The sequence below is a fragment of the Dermacentor andersoni genome, chromosome 6 (assembly GCF_023375885.2).
Source record: "Dermacentor andersoni chromosome 6, qqDerAnde1_hic_scaffold, whole genome shotgun sequence".
In the NCBI taxonomy this organism is placed as follows: Eukaryota; Metazoa; Arthropoda; class Arachnida; order Ixodida; family Ixodidae; genus Dermacentor; species Dermacentor andersoni.
Window position 1 is genome coordinate 137,934,551 of NC_092819.1, and position 17,121 is coordinate 137,951,671.

Consider the following 17,121-nt stretch of genomic DNA (forward strand, 5'->3'; position numbering starts at 1 on the left):
AACATGTCATATGAAAGACACCTCGCGAGGTCGGAGAAACAGTACCAATTTTATGCAATGTGGCACATTAGCCGCGTGCACTTATTTTCATAGGTCTGGCCATGTCAAATGGTCTAAACGTCTCGACGCATAAGCATTACCTCCAAGAATAACCGCCATCTGTGTCGCCTGAACGTCCTAAAACTCTGCTTTGGTTGATTCTTGTGATAAATACGTCAAGCTGTTCGTGACTTTAAAATACTGGAGCTGCAGGACTAAAAGTATGGAAATGCGGGCTACCTAATGGTTTGTTTACGGAGGTGGTATTCCTCGGGGGATCGTAAACAACGATATTCGTCTTTCCGGAGCGAAAGTCGGTGACATTGTTGAGCGTCGAACGAAATGATCGCACAAATTGATCTTGACGTTCGCCGCAGTGTGGTATGGACAGAGATGTTCAGCAGAAATGCTAATGCGTGCGCGCACAAGCCGCGTGCCAGCGGTGGAGGCCAACACGCTTCCTTTGGCTCCGGTTGACCGGACTGTGACGGAGCCTGAGCTTGGCGCCGTGACTCATGGAGCCGAACGCGTTTCTGGAGTCCTAATCCTCCACGCGCAAGCCGTGCATGCGTCGTGGATGGCAGAACGGCGTGACAGCGCCAATCGGTACGGCGCAATTGCACCTCGAGTGTTCATAATTTGCCGTGTAAGCCTCGAATTTACTGTTACTATCTCCACGAAAGGGGTAGCGTCGAAATTCGCATAATACAAATTCCCATGCGTGCGATTATCGCGAGGTGCGCGTGCCAGGGCTGCAACGAAGACACGAAGACGACGACGACTGCGACAAAGGCACGTGCCTGATATTGCAACGGAAGATAGAGAAGACGTGGAAGAGCCGCACGAGAGTCTCGTGGCTCGAGCATGGAACGTTGAGGCGGCGCCATTTGGGACGAGCCTGCCGCTCGAGGAAGGCAGCAGCGGCGGAAGCAGCACTCTGTCGAACGATAGGTCGTAGCTTTTGCCTGCTGTTCTACTTCTAAAGCTGACTTCACAGCAGCTGTTCTGCTCTTGACCCACGGTCCTGCAGTTCTTTCGTGAGTATCACGTATTGCTATAGACGTTGCAGATGTTGCTATATAGTCTGTTTGTATTGAACCGCTTCAAGCACACGCTGCGGTTAATAAGCCTAAACCATGAAAGGCATGTACAGCATGGTATTCATGGCGTAGTAACTGTAGAATGACTCTCACAAATGATGTAGCCGAATTACGAAGTGAATCGGGAGTACCTGCACTTTCATGGGAAATTAACACCTCGCTTGTTTTCTTTCCTGTCACTACATTTCATGAACGACTTTCTTGTAATAGCAGATCATCATTCGTTAGTTTTTGATTACTTAAGACTCATTATAGATTACTTTCTTTTTCACGCTTTGGCCAGAAACCATTCCAGGTTGATGGGATTGGCAGGATGAGAGCGGACAGCGACAGTGCTAGGCGCAATGGAATGGCGCCGACGACTGCTCATTGGCTCATTGCGAAGGACCCAGGTAAGTTTGACACGGCCGTTTTTGAAGATGCCGGCGCGATACGCCACCAGTGCTTGGCATCACCTGACGGGATAGCGTCGTATGCCACTGTTAAAGCCTGGCTGTCTCTACATTCGCAATTTTGTTCTGCAATATAGGTGCTCATTATTATTGGAGGGTAAGGCGTACCAACGTGCTCCCCAAAAAAATTTATTGCGTGTTCCTCTCACTAAGGCAGCTTCGATTTTTGTGTCAAGTAGGTTTGCGTAGGGCACTTACGGCCAGAAACATCTGAAGCAATTTGGATGCGAATCAAGCTTGTTTGACATGCAACTAGCGTCATTTGGGCTCCACACTTTAGGTTCTCACCTTTGAAGGTGCAAGTAAGAGTAGCCAATAGTCGGTTGTCTTTCTCTCTCTTTCAACGACGAGTTCAATTTTTTAAATCGGCGCACTGGAGTTTGTGGTGTCTTCTTTTTTTTTTTTGAAGCCACAATTGACCGAGGGGCATAACAATTGCAGGAATTACGCGTTTTATTAAATCAGTTTCAATGACTATTTCCCCCATCATTTCAGGCAGTGCTTTGCGAGATGATAGCGTAGGCCACTCGTCGCTCAATTCATGTCCTATTAGTAGGAATCCAACAACCGGTTCGACACCTTTAAGCAGTTTAATTAAATTTGTTGCTTGAAGCGCATGAACATTCAGCTTGCAGCCTTCCAGCAACTGCATTTTATAGACAGCTGGCATAAGCGGACACAACTTGCACGAGAACTCGAAACACCTATCCAGCTAATTAGCAAACATTCACAAATCATATTTAGCATGAATTACTTTACGGCGCATATTTTAATTTACGAATTGTAGCCGTAGAGCTTGCAGGACGTGTCCACTTGGAATTGAATTTGCAAGATGACATCAGTTTCGAGGTGCTATTTACAAAATGTGGGACGAAGTGCATGGGCTTCCGAGTTACTTTTGTATTTCAATGGAAAAATATAGTATTTTGTTAAGTGTAAGTGCAATAACAGTGCATTTTTACGGCGACTTTCATGGCTGATACTTCGAAACTGGCGTCGCTCTGGAAATGAATTCTAATTGAGTACGCCTTGCAAGCTAGCCGGTTACAATACGTAAATTGCAATACGTGCTATAAAGTAATTAATCGAGGAGATCAATTAGTGATTTTTGGTAAACACTTGAAAAGATCTTTTGATTTATCGTGCTAGTAATGTACGCCTCTCTGAATAATCTAGGTGGAGCACTAGAATTGTGATCTGCAACCGGCCATCTTTAAAAATTCCGTAAAATTTAAAGATGGTCATCCTGAATACATGTGTAACATACATGAATTATGTGCGCGGTGAAATACGGTTGAAATAGACACGTGTGTTGGACATATTATTGACGTTTCGACCCTTCATTACGATGGGGCTGTCGGCCAAAGCGTCAAGCCGTTTCGTACGTGTCTGTGGAAAAGAGTGCTCACGGACCGTCGTGCTAGGACGCCGGCAGCTAGGATAAATGCAAGAGAAATGTTCACGTGTTTTGCAGCACACTATTCCCAAGTACGTTTGCATGCTTACCGAAATAAAATATACCGTGAAGTTTCCCTAAATTAGGGCACTGCATAGAATTTCAGCAGTTCTTGCTCTTGCTAGGGGTACGTCAAAAATATTACACAATAGCGAGTGCCTTAGACCCACGAGGATTTTGAAATGCCAGTGAAGGTGCTTTGAAACATATTCATTCACATGCAAGTTTTGCTCACCATTAGCAACATTTCAACGCTGCTTCATTTTCCAAGCTGGATTTTTTTTCGACCAGTCAACCCTGAACGCACCCTACGGACGTCCGTAACGGGGATGAACATTTGAGAAGCTGGTGTTGTAAAAATAATTGCGGAAATAAAACATATTTTGGTTTAACTCTAAAGGCAGGCACAGGCGATGCCACTGTACTGCTTGAATAACGTATCTGTCGCAAAGAGGACTGTCACAAAGCGGAAGACTGACGACAACACGGCTGACGGTCGTCGATGTGTCTTCCTGGTTACGCGTGTCCTTTTTGCGGAAAATATGTCTTTCGGCAAATAGCTACTAATCGAAGAAGCAGTTTTCCTGAAGCGTTGTACCACTAAGATACTCTATCGATGTCACGTGATGCATTTAGTTCCATACTCTCACCCGCACCTTCATTCAGTAACGCTACCTTCTTTACTCGCTCATGTTCCTGTATTGTTTTTAACGTCGCACGACTGTTATATGAGTCATCCTATCGCTATTTTGGTGCGCACAATTGTGTACACAGCGCCTGAAAGAGTCAACCGCTTTTCGGGCTTTGCAGAGAAGCCAGTTGCAGTGGATCGGCGAGACCGGGCAGGATGGGAGCGAACAGCGGCATCACCCAAAAGCATGAGATCGTGGAGAGTACCGCCTTCCGTCGACCTTCCGCGAGGGTGAATACCGTTGCGGGTGGTAGACGCGGTCCGTGCGAGAGCGAAGCGAACAGCGGTTCTGTCTGAAGGCTCCACGAAGATACCGAAGGACTGCGCACGAATGAGAAGGACCAGCCTGCCGATAGCCGTAAGTCGATCTTGGGCACTGTTCAACTTACTCGGTCCTAAAATTCTGCAATGTTCTAGCTGAGGAAGGATGATGCCGGTGCGTCTTTTAAAATGGGTATTGTAAACTTGGAGATTTATCTTACTTATTGATAATTTTTGAATATGTCTCATGTCTACTTTCGACGCGAAACTCTTTAAGAACGGCCACAAACGGTCGCTTGCTAAAACTCCACGTAACGAAAACCTGTTATTACATTATATTACATTATCTTTTCTATTCTTGGAACCTTTCAACCCACGCGCCTAGCTTTGGTATCGTTGTGTAGGGGGAACAAGCCATTAGACGATGATGCATGGGTCTCGCGTATAGTTGACACGCTTGGCGCGCCACCCATGACGCAACCGGCGCTGAATTTAGCCACTCGCTCAGTGTTCAGATAGCTATAAGAGTATGGCTCGACATAACGTTTGTCGATCCGAGCTGGAGTGATCACATTTAAGAGAGCCCACTCAGCTATAGCAGGTACATTTAACCAGCGGGAAACCTGCGCACATTAGGAGTAATAAATTTCTTCGCGCTTCCTCGGTATGGCATCCCCGTGTTCTACAGGTAGTGCCCAGAAATGACGTGAACAGAATCGGGCACCAAGACGCACGGTTACCGCCTACGTGCCACCTTTGAACACTATGGACTAGGAATAGTGAGCGAGCATGATAGCACCATTCGACCGTAGCCCATGCCCCCCCACCACGTAGCTGTATCGTAATGTAACCTTTATAATGAGTGAATAAATGCCACGTGCTTTAGTTTGATACCGCTGTCTAAATGAAAAAAAAATATGGAGGGCGCTTAAGCTTCGCTTTTAAGAGTGGAGCGTGATAGCGTTCAAAGAACCCTGGCTGCTTTTCACGCTTTCCCGCAAATGTAGCGCTTGTAACCGTAATGTTTACCGGGAAACGCAGGTGCCCAACGCTATGCACGAAGGCGGGCTTTGTGTTAGAAAGGTGGCCTCTTGCTTGGGCCGCGATGCGACGGAGGCGAGTGCCAGCTGCAGGTATTTGTAAGGAACCGGGCGCGGCGCTCCGTGGCCACCAAGACACCCGTCGCGCCGGCGCGCGCAAATGGCCGGCGCCGCGGCCGGTCGGCGCATTAGCAGGTACAGCGGTAAGAGCGGGTGCGAGAGAGGAAATGTGGGGACTTTTGCTCCTTGAATATGTGACTCAGCCGAGGCACTACGGAGGAGTTTCTTAGCGCGTGTTGTATGCGTTTGTCAAAAATCTTTTTGCCCAAACGACGTCCGACGCCGGATTTTCTGCGACACGGGCTTGTTAACGCTATCGCGTTAAGAGTTACTCGACCGTGGATCTGTGCGTGAGGAGATGGGGCCATAGTCGCGCCGGGTGTGACGCAGTCAAAGGTAAATTTATGCTAGCGCGCGGCGTACAGAGAGGCGTAGCTTGGCAGTACGTTTGTCCGCGCGAGGAAGAGTGGTCGCGCTTAAGAGACCTCACTATGTCATACTGTGTGTAATTAAACTAGGGCTCATCAGGGGGCCTACAAGTGCACAATTTGTTGCAAACATTTCAAGCTTTATCGGCTAAGGCTCGCCTCTGTTCGACCCGTAAAGACATTTGAAACGGGCTGTGAAACAAAGACCCGATATTAAAGATATAGGATCCCATATAAAACAACTGTTTTTGCCCCTATATCATGTGAACTTATTGGATATGGGAGTTAGTAAGGTTGTAAAGTATTATGAAGTAAAACTAAATAAAGCAAGGCGAAAGCTCTCCACATGCCGCTAGATGGAAACGAGCATCGGTTAATTGGAATTTTAGCCAGAATTAAATGGCTGACCACGACATCTTACCATCCAATTTAGTACAGGCACTGTAGTATGCTTTACCGCTTTTATCATTGACACTGCAGAGAAATTTATTCTACAGACAAGCTGTAGCTTATGTAGATGAGTTCCCTGATGGAGTGATCATTTCAGAGATGTGCGAAGGAAACAAAACAAAGCATGGGGCACACTGCGTGGATCACCCACTGTGAAAAATCTCGTCTAATATGTCAAATCGCATGGCAGGAAGATGCGACGACAGGAACGAAGGGCAAGTTGAGCGATGTCCTTCTCGACCATAATTTCACGTACATAAGAGGCACGATTAATACAAATAAAGACATGTTAGTGATCCACATTAAAAGTAAGGCAAAAGCACAGGAACTCGATCCGTTGCTCCCGGTCGACCAGGCCGACGCTCTTGACCCTGCGAGCGCGTGTCTGGCTCCATGCATTGTAGGGAGTGATTCAAAAAATACACATATAGAAGAACGCAATGAATTCGATATTGAATGCAGGTTGAACGCTCCTTAGAACGGTCCTTTTAGCATTGTCCAGCACCGTGACGGTGCGTGAGCTTGGCGCCGTCTCTCCGAGCCAAACGCGCGTTTCTGGAGTCCTAATCCTCCACGCGCAAGCCGTGCATGCGTCGTGGATAGCAGAACGGCGAGAGAGCGCCGACCTCTATGGCGCAATCGCACCTCGAATGTTCATAATTTGCTATTGCAATACTGTTTGTCATGACGAGTATGCGCCGGATTACGCCGTCTCTGTACTCTTCGGGGTCGCGAGTAAGCCTTGAATTTACTACTACTATTGGCGCGGAGGAGGTTGCGTAAAAATCGCATAGTAAAAGATCCCCGTGTCTGCAATTATCGCGATGTGCTCGTGCTACCGTGCTCCTGCTACCATGCGCGTGCCACTGCTTCAACACGAAGACGATGACGATGGCGACAAAGGCACGCGCGTGATATTGCAATGGCACGGGGAAAAGACGTGGAAGAAGAGGCGCACGAGAGAGTCTCGTGGCTCGAGCGTGGAACGTTGAGGCGGCGCCATTCTGGGACAAGGCGGCGGCTCGAGGAAGGCAGCAGAGGCGGAAACAGCAGCAGTCCGTCGAACGATAGGCCGTAGCTTTTGCCTACTGTTCTACGTCTAAAGCAGACGTCTCAGCAGCCATTCTGCTCTGGTACCACCATCCAGCAGTTCCTGCGTGAGTACGTAAATTGTCTGGGCGTCCGTATCCAGTTGCAGAACCTCGGCCACTGCAGACAATCGACGCCTGCATTACATTGGCCGTGGAACTACTTAGACACCCGTAGGGAAAAGGTTCTGAAATTATTTTTGACTTATCATCGAAATGTGTTTGCAGTTGATGTTCTGTTGATGGGCCATTGTTTTGAACACTTATCAAATATGCGTATGCGTGTTTGTGAGCGACAGAGAACGTACGCTACGCGTTTCTTTAAAAGTGTGCTCCCATTGAACCGCTTCAAGGACACGCTACGGGTGATAAGCCTGAACCATGAACGCCATGTCCATAACGTAGTAGCTTTAGAATGACTCTCACAAATGTTGTAGGTGGACTAATGGACTATGCATTGAATCGGAGAACTTGGAATTTAATGAAAATTAACCGCTCGCTTCTTTCGTCTTTCCTATCACCACATTTCATGAACGTCTTTGTCATCAAAGCAGATCATCATTCGTTAGTTTTTGTTTACGTAAGACTAATTATAGGTTACTTTCTTTGCACGCTTTGAGCAGAACCCCTTCCAGGAGGATCGGGGAGACAGGACAGGAGCGAACAGCGACCGTGCTAGGGGCAACGGAATGGCGCCGGCGAGGGCTCATTGGCTCGTGGCGAAGGACGCAGGTAAGTTTGACACGGCCGTTTTTCGAAGGTCCCGGCACGATATGCTACCAGTGCCTGGCTGGCTTCGCCTGACGGCATAACGTCGTACGTACTTATGGATTATGACAGATTCGCTGTCGAACCTCTGGCTGCCGCTATCAATAATTTTTTTTTTTTTACAATAAGGGCGTTCGTTATTGTTGGAGGGTAAGAGGAGCGCCAAATCGTGGCAAAGAGTTCCTAAAAATGTACCGCGTGTCCCTCCCACGGAGCCAGCTTCACACGTGCGTGCCCTTTTAGCGGCAAATATCTTTCAGCATATACCTAGTAAGGCAAGCAGCAGTTTTCCTGAAGCGCTATACCACTAAGGTCGACTCTACCTATGTCAAGCGTTGTCTCTTGTTCCAAACTCTCGCCCACTCCTGCATTCAGTAACGCTGCTGTCTTTCTTCGCTCATATTGCTGCATATTTTTAAACGCCGCACGGCTGCTCTACGAACCCATGCGCTGTCAGGGGAAAGCAGTGAAGTAAACAATGAACAAGGCGCTCTCAACCGTGCGTCGAGCCTAGCGCTTATCGGGAACGACGGCGCTTCGATTCGGTGTGCCACCGCCAAAGATGCTGACTCACTGTGAAGCCGCGGCCGCTCGCTTCGCCACGGTGCGCGCGCACGGTTCTTTCGCAGGAACTGCGATTGAGAGCACTGGAATACGATAGCGCATAAGCGCAGTGACGTGATTATATTTCAAATTTCGAGGAATTTCTTTAAATGCCGCAAGAAAATCGCCACGCAGCATGTACGTTGCCAAAACATTGCATCAGTCGTTTCTGAATCCCCTGTACAACGCAATGAAGTGCACCTGGCAGGCACTATAGTGAAATTTTTTTTTTTGCATATTTCATCTTAATTAACTATTTAAGCAGAATATTGAAAACCTCTTAAGGAGCGCCACATGACGGAAAGCGATACGCCGTTGATATCGTTCAGACGCGACTAACCACTCTTCTTAAAATCCTTGGTTCAAGTTACGTGAAGCACCCTGCGTATATGGCTTCACTGGCAAGCGGCCCAGTTGAGCGTCAGCAATCTCCGGTGCGCGCAACATCACTCGCGTTGTTTTTATACCTTAACCGCTTTTCGCGCTTTGCAGAGAAGCCTGTTGGAAGTGGATAAGCGAGACCGGGCAGCTCGGGAGCGAACAGCGGCAGTGACCAAAGCAATGGTATCGTGGAGACCATTGCCTACACTCTACCTTCCGCGAGGGTGAATGCCGTCACGGACGATAAACGTGACCCGCGCGAGACGGAAACGAACAGCGGTTGTATCTGAAGCCACATAAGGATACCGAAGACACTGTGCATGGCTTATGGGAAGGCCAAGCCTGCCAAGAGCAGTAAGTTTATCTTGGCCGCCGTTCAACTTACTTGCTTCTAAAATTCTGCAATGTTTTATTACGTCTTGTTGGACGAGTTGGTCACAATTCATATTCGCGCCTAGTACCGAAGATGAAAAGTTTTAGTACAGGATGACTGATGCCGCTGCGTCTTTTAAAACGAGTATTATAAGCTTCCTGGAGATTTATCTTACTTAATAATTATTATTAATTATTAGTTATTAACTCAGTGCATCAACACCTGACGTGACAACAAAAATATTTCTGCTAGCCATCAGGCACTTTTTGCATCTAGCGTTCAGCCGCAGACAGTCGAAACAGGATGCACTAAGATAGCTGCAAGATCCTATATTTCGAACCGCCGACAATGTTTACAATGTGAAAGATATGTCAAAGGGGTCATTTGGGCGAGTTGGTTATGCATTGCTGTAAGTTGTAAGTATGCGTAACTGTAATTACCGCTTTGTGTGTCTTGTATCGCCATTGTATAGTCTGCGTCTTCAAGCGCAAAAACCAGTTCGTAGTCAAAGACATAGCCTCACCTCAGCGAAATTTGGTGTCTAAGCCATGACTGTGTGAACGGTGATGACCTCGTAGTGTTTTCGGTATCTTGTTCAAACTGGAAAAAAAAGAGATATCATCAGAATAAAAGTTAGACAAAAGCTAGAGTTAGAGATTAAAAGTTAGGTTTAGAAGGAAACATAATTAGGTTAGCGAGAAACTTTTAATATGTAAATATGGCATCAGTTTGCATGGAGACTTCAGTTTTTGATCGTTCTTGTATCGCGTTATTGTACTCTGAAATATGGCAAATGCAAATGCTGTTCGTGAACTTACTTTATTGCGCCGAAAACAGCAAAAATTACTTAGGAGGGTACAACATAGCTGAAATGAGAATGAGTAATAGGTACTTAACTATGGAAATACGTGTCGCTGGACGTAATAAGTTCTGGCAGTTATGCCGGCAACCTGAACCGAAAGACTGACATAGAGTTCTGGTCGGTGCTGCTCGCAATCCGTGAACGCATTGGCGCTGACAGACTTCGATTGACATCCATGAATGTTTATTTGCGCCGCACGGTTACCAATGTTCACCCTTCAAGTTGGGAACACGTCGTGGAGTTCATTGGGAAAACAGCGTAAAAGACGCCAGCAAGGAGGAGAACGACACAGATGTCGACTGACAACTGATGTTTTCTTTTTGCACTCGGCGGAATATAGCGAAATTGAGAACGCACGAAGGAACACATACACTGAAGAGGCAATCCTTGTGGTCGTCGACAGTTGCAAAGGCGGCATGACGCAAAAATGCATACTCTCCGCGCTTACAATGTACCATGGTCGGATACGGCGGCGCGACGAGACCCAGGGGATACAAGACATGCAAGATCATTGGTTGCTACTCTGCAACAAAGCAAGGACGTACGCGAGCGTTTGGGAACAAAACGGGTGATTTTGCCGCCTGCGAAATAAGCCCTCAGGTCAGTGGTACCAATTCTAGGGAGTTATCCCTAGATATAAATTTGCTGGAGCCGATTTAGGGGTCTGGCGTCCTTGTGGCAACATCCAAGAATTTTTTTAAAAACACTGAGCAGTTTCCAACGACGGATCTGTACACCTTAGCCCTTTGTACCGTGATTATACTTTTCCATTCCTACTATTGTGCATATCGTCGTAGGCTGGGACGGCATCAACCACTTGCGCAATGAATATTGTAAAGGAAAAGATTAAATCGTTACACGATGCGGCCTCGGTTATACCGCAGATGTAAATAGCAGGTGCGTGAGAAAACAAAAATAGCCGATGAACGAGTTCCATATTGACACTGTATCTTGTCTAACATTGTTGGTACAGTAAGTAATCTGCTGAAACTTAAGTGAAAACCAATCTCCAGACGCAAGCTAAGAACGGTTTCAGCGGGCTGGAGAGCAAGTTGTAGACTGCGATTTTTGTGTTGAACGCCGATAAGTTTTTGTAAAGCCTAAATCAACGCAGTTAAGAGGTGCTCCTCAGCCCACAATTGACTGACCTGGAACAAGATTCGTCAATATCTCTTACGTAGACTACAGCGCTAGGGGTGCTGCATGCATCCGCAGATATGGCAAATGCCGAGGGCAAGTCAATCACTTCCACCAATATCGACTTTGAGAGGTGACTTCAAAATAATAATGCGCGACTTATAATAATGCGCGACTTCTCGGGAAAATTGAAGGTACGAATTTACTACCCCAACTTCATGCACGTAAGCAACTAAGTGCCAATGGAAAGTTATTCGCAATGACCTTTGCATAATAAGGTGAGTTGAGGTACATCTGATACGCGTGTCTGAGTTTTTCAGCGCTCTTGTTTTTTCGCGCTGTAAGCGCAGACTGTCAACTTCTGAAAGAACTAAGCATGAATACATAAATCTAGGAAATTTTAGATTTATGAGGTCTGCTTCTGGTGATACCTGGGCACAGGAAGTTGGCGTCGATGCCGTCGGCTAGCGTTCTGCGCAATTGTCGTGCAATCGCTGGCCCGTGCTTTTTGCAACCAACTGGTCCAAGTTTCTGAACGTCAGTGTTGCCACAGTGTTGCCACAGTGCGGAGCATGGCACCTTGAACTGCCTGTCGCCTTACAACTTAGCCATTTAGCATATTGTAGCATCCGCCAACGTAAAAGCCTGTGCTCCTTGCTTTTCATTTTCAGCCTAAGGAAAAGAAGGCGAGGACACTTAGCGTTGCCACGCAAAAAAGCATCGATCAATTACAACACTAGCGAGAAGGGTGACTGATTGCAAGTGATTGATTATATCTAATCCGTGACGTTCAAGTCTGAGTAGTTATACGTTTGCTGTTGTGCACGTTTTGCGGCAAAGCCAGCGCATTCTCCTTCGCCTTTATACCAAAACTCTGCTGTGCCCGGCAGCCTTAAAATACTTTGACCCCGCTTGCACGGGGGAGTGCCCGCACTGTGGGGAAAAGTCCTCAGACATTTTCCACATGGTATGGGCATGTCAAAAAACCCCAAATCTAACCCCCCTACCCAACCCTTCCCGGGAGGACTGGGAGGCAGCCCTGCTCGGCTGCTCTGACCTGACGGCCCAACGGGCCTTGGTCGAGCGGGCCCGGGCGGCGGCCGACGCCAATGGGCTCCCGTAAGGGGGAGCCCACCTAGTGTTGATGCGAAACCTATCTAAATAAATGTTTTTCAGACAGAGTCGAGGAGGAACCGTGGTGTCGCGGCAGAACGGGAGCGAGCAGCGACGGTCCCCGGAGCAGCGCGATCGCGGCGACCACCGTCTTCCCCTCGTCTACTTTTCCCGAGGGCGATCGCCATCGGGGGATGTAGACCTCGGTCGGGGGCGAGACCGAAGCGAACAGCGGTGGCGTCGGGCCCACATCTGGATATCGAAGACTGGCTGCCCACCGCTTAGGGGAAGGTCGACCCTACCCAGTGCAGTAAGTTCATTGTAGCCACCTTGGAACTTAATTCGCGCCCAGAATTGTTTCGATACCGGAGCAATGCTGTCGTTGCGTCCTGTAAAACAGGCCCTGTAAGCTTTGCAGAGATCTTTATTTTTTTATGTATGTACATTTTTATGTGGCTCCTGGCTACTTTTCTTGTGTTGCTGTCGCTCTTTTACCCGGAAGAGGAGGTATGTTAGTTGTAAGGGTACGCTAATTTGTGTACCATACGAACTACTATAGTAATACAATATTCCTCGTATACTAGTGGTACTCATTGCTACACTATACTATACGTTTGCTATCTCTAAGAGCTCCGGGTGAATATACCAAGCAGGATTTCAAAAAAAAAACAACAAATTATGGGGTTTAATGTCCGGAAACTGCACCGTAGATTACGAAGGCCACTGGAGTGGGTGTTATTTACGTTAGCAGGTAACGCGGATGCAGTATGTTATTGGAATAATTGTTGGCGTGCGGTGAGACAGCGACCGAGGAGATGCACGGCCAATAGTACTATTTATGTCAACGCCTTGTGTGCGTCAGTGCTCGTGGATATATTGGCGAGATTGCTGAAACTGCGAAACCTAGGTAATCTCCCAACGCAATTTTTTTTCGCTACGGTTGCAGTTGTTTTACAAAGCCTACGACTACACATCGGTATGACACTACGATAAATACTGTCTAAAGCTAGAGCAGCGCGCTGGCGACGGCTACGGAGCTGGCTACGGCGAGGGACGACGGCGCCACGAAACCCAGGGACGTGCGTCCAAAGAGCTGCGCTCTAAAAAAAACAAACACCGACAGTGCATATTCTTTATGTTAGCGCTTCTGAGACTGACATATTAAGTGCGAAACAAACGGTTACATAAGCTGCAGTTGTTTAGCTGAGCCCGCTCAATCAGGCGGAAGCCTGATTACGCCGATTGAACTGCTCGCGAACACTCTGCGTGCCGGTCGTGTCGTCGTCGTGTTTCGTGACCAGACCATTGTGGCTCGTAATGGTGTGCTACATGTTCATGTTTACTTGCGTGCGTGACACCGTGCTTTTTAATTTAGTTTGTAAGCAAACGTTTACCAGTTTATGCGGCGGTTTATACTGCTATCCGTATTTCGTATAGGTATCTACTAATTTGCTATCGAAATCGGTGCTTCGCCTTTTGGGCGAAACTGCGACGTTTTAAGAGCTTGGTTAATGTTAGCTGCGACACCCTGTGTAACAATTACGCTGTTCCACGTCACATGACCACGTAGGCTGCACTCCAATGTGGGAAGCCTGATTGCTTTGCAATCTGTATAGAGCACCGAAAAAATGCCGCAGGTCCAACGTGCCCTGTTAAAATCTATATACAGCAATGCTTTCCGTATATACGCAAGGAGTGCTGAAACAGGTGTTTGTGCATATCGAATGCGAGTGCAAAGTGAAATCGAATGCTTTATTATGGTATTTTATTGAGGAAATGCGATGTCTTGTAAACGAAACACACGTCTATTATAACGGTTAATCACATGTGTTCGTGGTGGTCGATTCGGCGTTTTGGCGCCGAAGTAGCACACCTTTCTGCACCATTTGTTTGGGTTTCCCGACCTTCCCTCGGAGGCGCAGGTGCGACCGTCCACGCGGCTGCTAGGCGGGGCAACGCATGCGCAATGTGAGGCCATTTCCTCTGGTGCCCTCTTTCCCATCTCATCGGGGCTCTCCGCGTCACCGCCCGCTCTGGCTTTGCACCAGTGGCCAATGATGCGCATGAGCAGGCCAGCTACCCCCTCTACCCCCCACCACTGTGGCCGAAGTAGTGTGAGCCATCGCCCTTAGATGGCGCCGCCTTCCCACTACAGAGTGTGAGCTATTCGGAAGAAATGCACCATCAGCAGCAGCAGTAGGCGCGAGACACGGTCAGCGAGAGAGGGAAGGGTGGTTCGCAAAGAAAGCTTCGGTTTAAGAAAGAGCAGGCGGCCTTCTGCATGCAGTCTTCAGTGTCTGAAGAAAAAGTAATGTGTAGTGAACGGGCAGTTTTACCAAAGTTGTAGTGCTGCTATCTCAATGTGGCGTTTCGTAAACAGTTATCGCGTTGGTTTCAAACACATTTCCCTGTTTTTGCTTTTTGCTTCCCAAGCGTGTGAACCAAGGCTGTCGGGAAGGTCGGGCAACACGTGAGCGAGCAGCAGGGACGCTGGAAGCGCCATACAAATGCCAAGAAGCTGCTGGCAGGTAGGTGTCTAAGCTTGATGGTGTCGTTCTGAGCAATGGCCGCCGCAGCGCTTCCATTGCGTCACTTCGCAAGGCATTACATTTCGAGAACGTCCCGTATTTTAAATGGGATTACCATTCTTAGCGTACTTCACGCATTTTTCGTCAGCTGTTTGCCTCTTTCCCTGTGTCTGCCAACTTGGATGACTTGGTAGTCCAGCTGCCCCTTTTTCTGGCAGGGGTTTGTCACAACTTTAGCTGAGTAGCTTAAAAGACTCCCTTAAAGAAGCCGTGCAAGTCGTTTATCTTTCAATTTGTTTGTAAGCAACTTCATCGGAATGCCTCTTGCTACAAAGTGGTATATACAAGCAAGTCACTCATCAACCTAACTAAAATCTAAATGTTAAAAGGTATAAAAACAGCATGACAAAAAGTAGCAGTTTAGACCGGAAGGCGAATCATCCATTGCGATGGTAAATTAGTAGACAACTATACGAAGTAAGGATAAGTTTTGTCGGCTGTATGAACTCGTAAACATTCGCTTATTAACTAAATTTAGAAGTGTGGTGTTAAACAGGCACAGGTAAACATAAACACATCTCAGTCGAAGGAATAGCGGCAGCAGCAGCGAGCGAATTGGTGTTCGTACTGCGCCTCACTTCAACGTCAACTAAGCGGTGAGAACGCATCGCACACGAAGCTATCGGCAGTCAGCACACAGTCTCCATCGCAGACTGCTTTAAAGGCAGGGCCCACGCGGCTGACTATACTCATCGCAGATCGCTTTCAAGATAAGGCCTGTACGGCCGCGCTCAGCCGTGCCATATGCAGCCGCCGTCAGAATTGAACGCACCCCCCCCCCCCCTTCCCTTACCCCCCGATGCCTTGCGCGCGGTGGAAGACGGCGTGCTTGCTCCACGCCTTCCCTTCGCGTGCGAGATCAAGCGACCATCCTCGGCTCACCGTCACGCGCTTTCACTCGTGCCTACAGCATACGGCGCGCGGCCACGGCGTTCGCACTTGGGCTTCATACAGAACATCACGGCGACGCCAACGCCGAAGGAGAGGACGATGGCGGAAATGCGCCTGGAGTGTACATGTGATTGCTATCGCAATAATAAATTTACAGGTCAATAAAAAACCCAAATCTTGTAAATAAAACGAATGCGATTTAAAATGATTGACAGCAAGAAGTGTAGCACAGTGCCGTTGATGTTCATTTTAGTGAACGTAACTTGAAGGACGATTTCATGTGGCGAAATTGCCGCGCTATACTATACCCGATGGGCGTTACATAGAAGTTGTGAGAGCAGGTTTAAGCTAGAAAAACTCTCGAAGAGGTAAAAGTTTCGATTTGTACACTTACGTTCTACAGACTTTGTGAAGCGGTGGTCATTCATGAAGTTGCTGCACGGGAGTACTACTCAGGGGCGTTGCATATCCTCCCAATATACAATCAATTCCTTTAAAAAAGAACTTGTAGTTCAGAACACGAGCAACCCGCCGTGGTTGCTCAGTGGCTATGGTGTTAGGCTGCTGAGCACGAGGTCGCGGGATCGAATCCCGGCCGCGGCGGCTGCATTTCGGTGGGGGCGAAATGCGAAAACACCCGTGTATTTAGATTTAGGTGCACGTTAAAGAACCCCAGGTGGTCGAAATTTCCGGAGTCCTCCACTACGGCGTGCTTCATAATCAGAAAGTGGTTTCGGCACTTAAAACTCCATAATTTTTTTAGAACACGAGCAAGATATAAACACGTTCGTTTTCGCATGATAAATGCTACCGTAATGTACGCGAACTTTCTAAATAGGACGAACCGGCAGGCTTCATCTGATTGTTGTACAGTTCATGTTCTGTACACGTGTTTTGCTTTGCACATGCTTTGCCGTGCACTGCTTTCAATATGCAGTTGAGCCCTTTACTGGCGGTGCTCATGGTTTTCAGTGTTAACGCGATTCGATTTTTCCACTACTGCCCAGTGGTAGCGCGGAAAATACCGCGAACATTGAGCGTCTGTTAAATTACTGAACGTTCTATACCTACTTGGTGTGGTTATATTTCAGTTCATTGTGTGTAGTACAGCCGTAAACTAGACCAGCTTGGTATATATATATATATATATATATATATATATATATATAATCATTGATTTTTTAACGGGGTTTTTACGTGTCAAAACCACTTTCTGATTATGAAGCATGCCGTAGTGGTCCTAGGACTCCGGTACTCTCGACAACCTGCATGCAAATAAATTTAAGTACACGGGTGCTTCCGCATTTCGCCCCCATCAAAATGCAGCCGCGCTGGCCGGG

The 17,121-nt window shown here is 47.6% G+C and overlaps 1 long non-coding RNA gene across 2 annotated transcripts in view; it reads left to right on the forward strand.

The window, feature by feature from the left end:
• LOC126523582 (uncharacterized) overlaps nt 1-17,121 on the forward strand; it is a 29,828-nt gene that overhangs the window by 11,013 nt on the left and 1,694 nt on the right. Inside the window, exons 2-7 of one of the 2 annotated variants that reach the window (XR_008610803.2) lie at nt 1,423-1,531; nt 3,858-4,096; nt 7,689-7,797; nt 8,929-9,171; nt 12,366-12,612; nt 14,736-14,830. This is a non-coding gene — a long non-coding RNA (uncharacterized lncRNA). The remainder of the gene's footprint in view (nt 1-1,422; nt 1,532-3,857; nt 4,097-7,688; nt 7,798-8,928; nt 9,172-12,365; nt 12,613-14,735; nt 14,831-17,121) is intronic. The other variant, XR_008610804.2, reaches the window with a different exon arrangement.